The 11,631-nt window shown below is 49.4% G+C and overlaps 1 non-coding gene across 1 annotated transcript; it reads right to left on the reverse strand.

The window, feature by feature from the left end:
• Window positions 1–2,658: 2,658 nt before the first annotated feature.
• On the reverse strand, window positions 2,659–2,821 carry LOC127318181 (U1 spliceosomal RNA). Its single transcript, XR_007861736.1, has one exon. It is a non-coding gene; the product is annotated as a U1 spliceosomal RNA (small nuclear RNA).
• Window positions 2,822–11,631: the final 8,810 nt, after the last annotated feature.

An 11,631-nucleotide genomic window follows, 5' to 3' on the forward strand; every position in this document is an offset into this window, starting at 1 on the left:
ATGATAAAGCACCAGAAGGCCAAGGTGTTATATCTTTACAAATGTAAACTAGATTATTGACTCTAGTGCAAGTGGGAGACTGTTGGAGATATGCCCAAGACGCAATAATAAAATGGTTATTATAATATATCTTTGTGTTTATGATAAATGTTTGCATACCATGCTATAATTGTATTAACCGAAACATTGATACACGTGTGTTATGTAAACAACAAGGAGTCCCTAGTAAGCATCTTGTATAACTAGCTTGTTGATTAATAGATGATCATGGTTTCGTGATCATGAACATTGGATGTTATTAATAACAAGGTTATGTCATTAGGTGAATGATATTATGGACATACAACCAAATAAGCGTAGCATAAGATCACGTCATTAAGTTCAGTTTGCTATACGCTTTCGATACATAGTTACCAAGTCCTTCGACCATGAGATCATGTAAATCACTTATACCAAAAGGGTACTTTGATTACATCAAACGCCACTGCGTAAACGGGTGGTTATAAAGATGGGATTAAGTATTCGGAAAGTGTGAGTTGAGGCATATGGATCAAGAGTGGGATTTGTCCATCCCGATGACGGATAGATATACTCTGGGCCCTCTCGGTGGAATATCGTCTGATTAGCTTGCAAGCATGTGACTGGTTCACAAGAGATGATATGCCACGGTACGAGTAAAGAGTACTTGTCAGAGACGAGGTTGAACAAGGTATGGAGATACCGATGATCAAACCTCGGACAAGTAAAATATCGCGTGACAAAGGGAATCGGTATCGTATGTAAATGGTTCAATCGATCACTAAGTTATCGTTGAATATGTGGGAGCCATTATGGATCTCCAGATCCCGCTATTGGTTATTGGTCGGAGAGAAGTCTCAACCATGTCTGCATAGTTCACGAACCGTAGGGTGACACACTTAAGGTTTGATGTCGTTTTAAGTAGATATGGAATATGGAATGGAGTTTGAATGTTTGTTCGGAGTCTCGGATGGGATCCAGGACATCACGAGGAGGTCCGGAATGGTCCAGAGAATAAGATTCATATATAGGAAGTCACTTTCCATGTTTGGAAATGATCCGGTGCATTTATGAAAGGCGCTAGAATGTTCTAGAACCTTCCGGAAGAAATCACCATGGAAGGTGGACTCCACCAACCCTAACCAGCCAGCCAAGTGAGAGGGTGGAGTCCATGGTGGACTCCACCTCATTGGCCGGCCAAGCTAAGGGGGAAAGGGAGAGTCCCTGTCCCTCTAGGTTTCGTCCATATGGCAGTTTTGGAGTTGGACTTCAGATTGGTTTTGGGGCAAACCCTAGGGGGGTTCCACCTATATAAAGAGGAGGAGAGGGGGGCTAGCCGGCGACATCAAGGCTGTCCTTGGCCGCACCCTTTCCTCTCTCCCAAACCCTAGCACCACTCCCTCTGCCACCTCTCTCTCCCGTAGTGCTTACGGCGAAGCCCTGCCGGAGATCTCCACCACCACCGTCACCACGCCGTCGTGCTGGCGGGATTCCGAGGAGGATCTACTACTTCCGTTGCCCGCTGGAACGGGGAGAAGGACATCGTCATCAACACCGAACGTGTGACCGAGTACGGAGGTGCTGCCCAACTGTGGCACTGTCAAGATCTTCTACGCGCTTTCGAAAGCGGCAAGTGATCGACTACAACAGCAACGAGATCTAATCTCGTAGGCTTTGGAAATCTTCGAGGTTTAGTCTCATGATCGTCTCGTTGCTACCATCTTCTAGATTGGATCTTGGCTTGTTATTCGTTCTTGCGGTAGGATTTTTTTTGTTTTCTATGCTACGAATCCCATCAGGAAGCGCGGTAATTCAAATTCAGTCGCAAGCGTCCGCTTCACTCCCGCTACGACTGAGGGGGGATTCAGAAGTATAATATATAGGGGTGTATACGTAAAACTAGGAGTCATCATCTTGTACTACAAGTCTATCCCCTCCCCTTGTACCTCTATATATACCCCATGAGGGTCAAAGAAATAAACACACAATATTCTAGGGTTCAATATTTTCAATATGCATACCGCGTGTTCTTCCATGGCACTACTGCACTCCCCGACGCAGTTCACCTGTGGAACTCCTTTGCCCCCCTACAAATTCAGGTTCCACACTTGGTTGTCTCTTTGCGGTACGTGCTGGATTGCTGACCTTCGGTTGCGGTGTAGCCTCCCCTCTCCCACGTTTTGTGACTGCTCTGCGATGCCGCTGACGAGACGTCGGATCACCTAGCGTTACAGTGCCCCTTTGCTCACTCCAGTTCGTTGGGGTTTTCTCGGCATGACGACTTGGGACCCCCTGCTCCCACCGCGGATAGTCGACTTCCCACCTAGCGGCCCAGTGTGGTTCATCACCTCTCCTGGGCAGATGCTAGAGTTGCAAACTCTGCTATCATGCTCATCTTGAGGTAGCTTTGGATTGAGCGAAATGTTAGGGTGTTCGAGGGCACCGCAACTCCTGCCAGTTTAGTGCTTTCTAGTGTTACGCACAAGTGGAGGCCTTCGTTATCATGTAGGCGTGGGCCGAGGAGAGATGTGCCTTAGTGTCGTGGCTACCGTGTGGTGCCAATGTGCCATGGTGATGTGGTTCTGGATCTGCAGGGAATGCAAACAATCTTCTTTCACAAAATTTCAAATTTAAATTTGGCAGGGGCCGCGCTAATGCGTACCCCCTCTAGCACAAATTACGACGTCCGCTCTCCCACGAGGGGAGATGGTAGATCAACATGCTCACTAAGTGCAATAATGTGAGCCATTGATCTAGGCCATGAGTATTTTTGATCACCCAATAACCCCGTCCAGGTAAGTGATTTTCCAAGTCGTCATACCCCTGGTAATAAACTGTCCTGCCGAGGTCGATATTTTCAGACTTCCCGTATGGGACTAAACCAAACTCAAACAACGGGTCATAATATCGCCTGGCACGCCCATCTAAGAAAGGCTGAGGGAATTAAGGCCCCAGCTCATATGTCTATTGTGGCCGGCCTAGTAGCCCATTAACACATTGAAGAGACGCAAACCCCTTTATCCCTATCTGACATGGACCTTAACCCAAGACAGTGTCTCCTATAATCGTAACGCAATCATCACTCTTTCTAAGAAGGAAAATGATTAGATTCCTCCGGGGGATTGGATCGCTGGCAACCTCCGGGTTAAACACCGTCAATTTTCTTTTTAGCGTGTGGTCCCTGTGAAGCCACGTCATTTTCGGTGGAGCGATGGAAAACGTGGTTAGGGCCCACACCACCCAGTCTTCGCATGTATTCCACTCGTGCTGCCCCAAATCAACGCCGAGAGCTCGTCGGATCCGAGCTCGTCCAAGGCGCCGCCGCTGCGGACTCCCTCCTCCACCGGGCCGGCTACTGGCGCCGCCGCCTGCCCCTGACTGCCTCCCCCCCACCCGCCCCCGTCCAGTACTGGCGCCGCCGCCTGTCCCGACTCCCTCCTCCTCGATTGACCATTCACGCCGCCCTGCAGGTCACTTCTCCAGTCCGCCTACTCCATGAATGCCGCCGGCTGAGCTCCGTCCTGCCCGAGGAGGTGGGAGTGCTTCTTCGAGAGGCGCCACTCATTGCTTCCCGCGCGGCCCTCGATTGAGCCGGCCTCGTCCTCAACCGCGGCGGGCATTCCTGGCTCCGACATCCCCGCGTCGGCGGCCGGCTTTGTCCTAGACCCATGGCCTCCTCCTTCCTCCCATGGTCCCGCCCGTAGCCTCCCCTATCAAGGTCGAGGTCGTCAGGGCACGTCGCCGTCGACCATGTTTATGTACGGCCGCCGCCTTCCTCCTCATTTACCATATATGGATGTAACTCCGAGCGGGGGTCGCTGCAAAAGTGTGAAAATGTTGCTACCATCGACTTCCGAACATGCTATCCATGTTGGTCAATGATGCTGCCATCTAGGGAATCGGCGATGCTACAATTGTTTTTTGCTACAATTATTTTATTGTTTTGCTTTTTTAGTATAGAAATTGTGCTACAATGTTTCCGGTGAGTTCTTTGTTGATATCTCCGATAAGATCTGGTTTGCTACAACAGAACATTTTTTTGCTATAACTTTTCTGCGGTTTTGCTACAATTGCAAAATATTTTTGCTAAGGGGTTTCCGGCGAGGTCTCCGGCGAAGTCTCCGGTGAGTTTCCCATCGATGTTTCTGACGATATCCATTTTTGCTACAATAGCATAACTTTTTGCTACCAGCTCTCCGGCGAGTCTCCGGTGATCTTTCCGGCGAGCTAAACATTTTTCTTTTATTTCGTGGGTGAACCGTTTTTTGCTACACTGAAGCAAAAATATGATTTTTTCTCCTACCCGGCAGCAAAAATGACACGTGTCAGCACGGGAAGCAGGAGGCTGGAAAATCAAATCCCCCGGGGGATTCCTAGCACTGCCCTTCTAAGAAACAATCTCTTGCAATTTGCAAAGCACCTGCAGGCTACAACTTAGAGATAGAAGAAATTCATATTTTGCAAGTACAGTTCACACTACGGGAGAACTGCGCTTTGCCGTGCAGCAGGAACGCACGGCAAAGGCCAAAATACGCTCGGCAAAGCCTTTGCCGTGCGGGCTTGCACGATAAAGATTGCTCGGCAATGAACCGCCCGACAAAGCCGTCTTTGCTGTGCGCCGCGCGAAAATGGCACGGCAAAGCCTTTGCCGTGCGAACTGGCTTTGCCGTGCGCTGGGCCAGCGTTGCCGTGCGAATGTCGTTGCCGTGCGCCTTCAGTCTTTGCCGTGCGGCCGGCTTTGCCGTGTGCTCCACCCCCATCCCGCACGGCAAAGTCTCCTCTTTGTCGTGCGCTTCCCCTCCACCCCGCACGGCAAACATGCTACAGCAGAACTGCCACAGCCGCGCAGTGCACAGCAGGGCAACCTTTGCCGTGTGTATGTGCATGGCAAAGACCTTCTTTGCCGTGTGCATGTGTCTTTGCCGTGTGCATATGCACGGCAAAGGTGCTGAAAAAATTCCAGATTTTTTCTGTTTCTCATTAATCCCTGCATATACAATTCACAAATACAAATATATATCCAGATCCATATATAGCATAATATATAGAGTATTTGCACATCATCAACAACAAAGTTCATACATGTGTATATGGCATTGCTCCCATGTGTGATATTCCTCTCTTTCAGGCGATAACACTTGGAAGATTCCTCGACTTGTAGGCTGAAGTGTCCCGCTGCGGGTATACCGGTGGCTACAATGTGCCAAAGTGTGCGAAACCTAGCTTTCCATGTGTATATGGCCTAATCAAAACTAAACCTACCAAAAAGTATGTTGGTGGAACCTCGCGCGGAGAAATCTAGGGGGTAGACCCCTCGCGAGGCACGCAGACCGCCGTTTTCGGGGGGGAATGACCCCCGGAGCACTGGAATGCCACCAAAACTTGCAAGCGGACCTAGGATATGTGTAAAAGTGTGTTGGAATGTGTGATTCACCAAATGGTGCAAGGCTGTGTGGCCGGCCTCTTTTTCAGGCGATAGCACTTGGAAGATCCCCGAACGCGGTTTGTTTACTCCGAAACCCTGATATGTTGGAGGGGGAGTAAGGACTTAGAGTACTTGTCGTATAGCAAAAATATGGTATAAACATTGCATTAATCAAGATGTGGTACTTGTCATATTTCAAGAATAAAATGTAAGCATTAAAATAAGTACAATATAGAAAGAAAAAGGAGAAAATACAACAAGACACACGGCAAAGGAAAATGTGCACGGCAAAGCACGGCAAAGGCTGCTTTGCCGTGCGGGTGGGGCTGGCGCACGGCAAAGGACCTCTCACGGCAATGCCTTGTTCTCTTTGCCGTGCGTCTTTTCATTGCCGCGCGCTTTCCTGAGGCTTTGCCGTGCGCTTTATCTTTGCCGTGAGCCGTAGGTCCTCTTTGCCGTGCGTTGCTCGTTGCCGTGCGTTTTTTGTTTACGTTGCACGGCAAAGTATTCTTTGCCATGTGCGAGCACACGGCAAAAGGTGGATGCACGGCAACGAGCTTTTTTCCCGTACTGGCGGCACCATTTCATTTCATTTCTTTTCTTTTTAAGAAGACATTTAATTACAGAGAGAATAGTATGTGCAGGAGACGCAATGTAACACAGAGTTTCGCGTTCGTGATTACACCAAGGGTGGCGGTGAACCCGGCTTCGCACTGGCCGTCCTCTTGTTCGGCAGCGGTGACGGCGGGTACCGTGTCTTCTGGAGCCCCAGAGACCGCCTAGGCACAGCCTTCTCGCCGCCGTCGTTGCCTTCCCCAGAGACCCACCGTAGCTTCGCGTCACCTCCTGCGTGATCTGCGCATCTCGCGCGTCTCAGCTCGGAGCAAAATAGCATGCCGGAAGAATCTCCGAGCATCTTAAATTCATAAAATTAACGACGCACAAAACAGCACGCGCGCAGAGTTACGTACCTGCGAGGAAACGCGAGGAGCATGTCGGGGTCGTGCAAGAGCCCAGGACGAGCCCGGCTACGAGCAACCATGCGAGCACGCTGCGATTCATGGCGACACGGCGCGGCGGCGCGGGGAGGGGACGACTTGCTTGCTGAAAGCGTCACAAATGTGTTCAATCCTCGTCAACCAGGACTGTATATATATATACATCGGCGTGATGTGGGTTGTCCAACCGCCGGCGCCGATCAGGAAACCAAGCCGATGACAATACCGGCTACAGGTTGTCAATTGCTTGTTAGCGGCTGCACCGCGGTAATGGAGTATCGACGATTAGTTTTCTTCAGTTTAGGGCTGCTGGCATACGATGTTGGATCCACCCACCCGTGCATCGTTTGACTTGGGGGCGTTTCTTAAGTTAAGCAGAAGATGCTCACCTCCACCTCGAATTGAAGCACTACCCACTTGCTGCTGCATATAGAACAAGGGCTTTGCCGCCGCTTGTGTTGGTACGGACAAAAGTGCAATAATATTGGTTTCTCTTCCTACATATGGTGGACTTTTGCGTCGTGATATATAATCGCCCTATTGGTGCAAGGTCCTAAGTGAGATCTAACTTAAATCCGGTTCGATCAATAACCCGGCCTCGTGTTAAGTTGTATACTGCCAACATGGCGGACCTCGAGCTGCGCTGTCTGCGCTCCTACCGCGGGCAGGAGCCAGGGGATGTGCATGCATGGCAGGCTGCCGACCATCCGCATGAGTGAGCTGCCTTGATCATGATCTGCTACCGGTCCTAACGAAATCAGTGAATCCGTCCGGCTTTTACCCCCTAGTTTGACTTTCTGATGTTAATAACCCCATTTCTAATACGGAGTAATATCAATTGATGATTTTTTTGTCACACTTTATCCCTCATAAAATATTGCGAGCATCGTGTTGTCGTGGCGTGCCATGTAAGCATTTTTCTTCCTACTAGTTTGACTTTCTGATGTTAATCACCCCATTTCTAACTATACCATTTAATAAAAAAACATTTTATCCCTTGTAAAATATCGTGAGCGCCGTGTCGACGTGGCGTGCCATGTAGGGGGTTTTCTTCCTATTAGTTTGGTCTTCTTCCCTTAGACCATATATTCGGGGTCAAGATCAACCAGGGCCTACATGCCCCCACATAAGATGGGTGTGCATTGGATAGAAGCGACGAGCGATTTTACTAACTCGTGTTGTGGCAATAGCGATAATTGGGCACCATGTCGAATGGAGGCGGTTGGAGGAGTATGTGACAATGAGCTTATCGATGGTATACCAAATAGGTAGGCTCAATGTGTGAAGATGTTCTAACATGTTGAGTGGCCCACGGGCAGATATGTTAGCCGGCACATCGGGCGACCCAAGCCTAGATAAAATGAAGGCCCAACTACTAGAGGTATAACTAGATCCATGAGGAGCCTGCCGGCTAGACACAACTTCAAGTACACAACACGTCAGACTTGCCGGTTTGGCATACGACTCTTGTCCCTTACGCACTCGGAACACCTTGTAAGGCATAGATCGGCTAAGCCTATTTAAAGCCAACATCAGGGCACCCTAAGGACAAGACACACAAACAATATGTGATCTTTCGCAGTAGGGTAAACGACCCTAGGTGGATTGTGTGTGCAATCTCGTACCTGAAACATGCGTCTCCACCTCCCCTCTCTTACCTCTCCGTTAACCACCCTATATTGCTTGTACCATGAATTTTCCACTACATGGTGGTTAGGTCGAGGACAGGGAAGTGGGGGAGGGTGTTCTTGGGGAGATTCATGTCTAGTTCAAGGAGCAAAGCACCCACCACTGCTGTCGACCGACCTTTGGAAGTCGTCACTGTTTCTCCGCCCACTTTCTCGCTACTTACCAGAATTATCTCCGGTGGAGTTTCGGTAGCAGGAGGGGGAGATCGCTCAGCTTGCGGGGGAGATGGCTGGGAAGTGGCGTGGGAAGCACTTGGCGGAGCTGGTGTTGGAGGACCAACGGTCGAAGACTTCTTCATATATTTGGTGATGGGCTCTTGGACGTTGGTCCGTGCGGTGGTGGTACTCGGATTCCTACAAACAGGCAAAACAAATGAATAAGTAACAAGTTCTATCAAAACAAAGACGCGTTGTACTCGGAAACTTACGTGGCGCTGGGAATGATGGGACGCGATCGTTTTCCTGCTATCGTCGCGCTTACGCTCGGCCTTCTTGGAATTTAGCGGAGGTGGCTTCGTGACTTTGGGCTTCTTGGCGGAGGCCTCGCCGCTAGCTCCGGCTTCGGAGCCGGAAGCTTTGGCGCGGGGACGCTTAGTAGGGCGAGGGGCGGCCTTTCGAGGCACTTGCTCCTCCTCCTCCTCCTCCTCCTCCTCCTCCGGATCCTCCTCCTCCGCTTCGCCGCTGACGGGGACTCGGAGTATATTGCGGAAATCTTCCTCGGCCAAAGTATCGAGTTGAGAGGAAAATTTGAGAGTAAGTTAGAACACATCGAAAATATGAGAAGTTGAAGAATGCCAAAGGTACAAGTGCTTACCGGAGGACATTGGTCGTTTGTCTTGATATCCTTTATCAATTCTGGGACCGGTTGGCCCCGGACAATCTTCACAAGTGTTTTGATTCTCCTCTTGAGAGAATCAGCATGGAGATCGTGGCGGGTTACTCGGAGAGGGTCGTCCGCCCCGGTGTATGCGCAGATTAAGCGTGCGTTGTACCGCAGAGGCTGGATCTGCCGAGTGAACCAGCTTAGAGTGAGCTGAGTTCCGGTTAACCCGTCATGGACTAACCAAGAGATTCTCCGCGCAGCTTTCTCCAGTATTGGAGTCTAGGCAAGCGTGGGGACGAAGCTCCAGCTGTCGCGTTCTTCCGGAGGCTTGTTGATGAATTTGGGCAGCCCTTCATGGACACCCGGAACTGCGACGTTCTTCACGTAGAACCATCCGGCGTTCCAGTACCGGACGGATTCGTGGGAGTCGTGGGGAGGATACATGCGGCCAGGCCGGAGCATGAAGGTCATGCTGCCGCAGTTCACCATGTTCTTTTCCTTCGTCTCTTTCTTCACCCGGAAGAAAACTGCCATAGTCGGACGTCCGGGTGAATTCTGAGATGCCCTTCGCAAAGTGTGACAAAGTTCGAGAGGAGGAGATAGGAGTTTGGACAGATGTTATGGGGCTGAAGCCCATAAGTGTTGAGGATGGAGAGGAAGAATTCCGAGCAGGGGAGCGATAATCCGCGCTCAACCCAGACTTTTGTCAGGACCCTTTCGTGCGCGTCCGGCTTGGGGATGTCGGAGTCGCGCATGAAGCTCCATTGCGGAGAAATCATGCCCTCGGGTTGAAGGTCCCTTAGCTCCGCATCCTTGGTTTCACAGGGCCACCATTGTCCCTTCTCGCCCTCTCGGATCCGGGCCTTGGAAGCCTTCTTCGCTTCCGGCTCCTGCACTTTAGCAGCCATCCTCGCTTGTCCTTCAAGTTCATCTTGGATTTCTTTGAAGGTGGGGATCCAGCCTAGTGCAGTGTTGGAAGAGGCGGAGAATGGTTGAGCTAATTTGATGTCGGAAACATATGGTGGTAGGAATGCAAGGGGTTCGGGGCAGCTTGGTTCTAATGTGCTGGGATCCGGACTATTAGGAGAACTACCAGTGCATTTGGACGAACTAGGCAACATGCTTCTGTTGGAGATATGCCCAAGAGGCAATAATAAAAGTGGTTATTATATATCTTTGTGTTTATGATAAATGTTTATATACCATGCTATAATTGTATTAACCGAAACATTGATACATGTGTGTTATGTAAACAACAATGAGTCCCTAGTAAGCCTCTTAACTAGCTTGTTGATTAATAGATGATTATAGTTTCATAATCATGAACATTGGATGTTATTAATAACAAGGTTATATCATTATATGAATGATGTAATGGACACACCCAATTAAGCGTAGCATAAGATCACGTCATTAAGTTATTTGCTATAAGCTTTCGATACATAGTTACCTAGTCCTTTCGACCATGAGATCATATAAATCACTTATACCGGAAAGGTACTTTGATTACATCAAACGCCACTACGTAAATGGGTGGTTATAAAGGTGGGATTAAGTATCCGGAAAGTATGAGTTGAGGCATATGGATCAACAGTGGGATTTGTCCATCCTGATGACGGATAGATATACTCTGAGCCCTCTCGGTGGAATGTCGTCTAAATAGCTTGCAAGCATATGAATAGTTCATAAGAGACCACATACCACGGTACGAGTAAAGAGTACTTGTCAGGAGACGAGGTTGAACAAGGTATATAGAGATACCGATGATCAAACCTCGGACAAGTAAAATATCGCGTGACAAAGGGAATCGGTATCGTATGTGAATGGTTCATTCGATCACTAAGTCATCGTTGAATATGTAGGAGCCATTATGGATCTCCAGATCCCGCTATTGGTTATTTGTCGGAAAGAGTTCTCAACCATGTCTACATAGTTCGCGAACCGTAGGGTGACACACTTAAGATTTGATGTTGTATTAGTAGAACTTGAATATGGAATGGAGTTCGAAGTTTTGTTCGGAGTCTCAGATGGGATCCCAGACATCACGAGGAGTTCCGGAATGGTCCGGAGAATAAGAGTCATATATAGGAAGTCATTTTATAAGTTTGAAAATGATCCGGTGCATTTATGGAAGGTTCTAGAAGGTTCTAGAAAAGTCTGGAAGAAATCACTTTGGAAGGCGGAGTCCCGAAGGGACTCCACCTCCCATGGCCGGCCAACCCTAGAGGAGTGGAGTCCCAGGTGGACTCCACCAAGGGTGGCCGGCCACCCCCCTCATGGAAGGGTGGGAGTCCCACTTGAGGTGGAAATCCCACCTTGGGTAGGTTTCCCTACACATGGAAGGTTTTGGGTTGGGGTCTTATTCGAAGACTTGTAGTCCAACACTTGGGGGTTCCACCTATATAATGAGGGGCAAGGGGAGGGGGCCGGCCACCACAAGCCCATAGCTTGGCCGCACCCCTAAGTGGCCGTCCACCCCCTCTCCCCAAACCCTAGCCGCCCCACTCCTCCACCTCTCCCGCAACGCTAAGCGAAGCTCTACCGGAGATCTCCATCGCCACCGCCACCACGCCGTCTGATACGTCCATTTTGCATCACTATTTTATATCATAATTTGCTGCTATTCATTGATATATTTCATATTTGGAGATGATACTTATGTTATTTCATCTATTTTGC

This window comes from Lolium perenne, chromosome 7 (assembly GCF_019359855.2).
Source record: "Lolium perenne isolate Kyuss_39 chromosome 7, Kyuss_2.0, whole genome shotgun sequence".
Taxonomy (NCBI): Eukaryota; Viridiplantae; Streptophyta; class Magnoliopsida; order Poales; family Poaceae; genus Lolium; species Lolium perenne.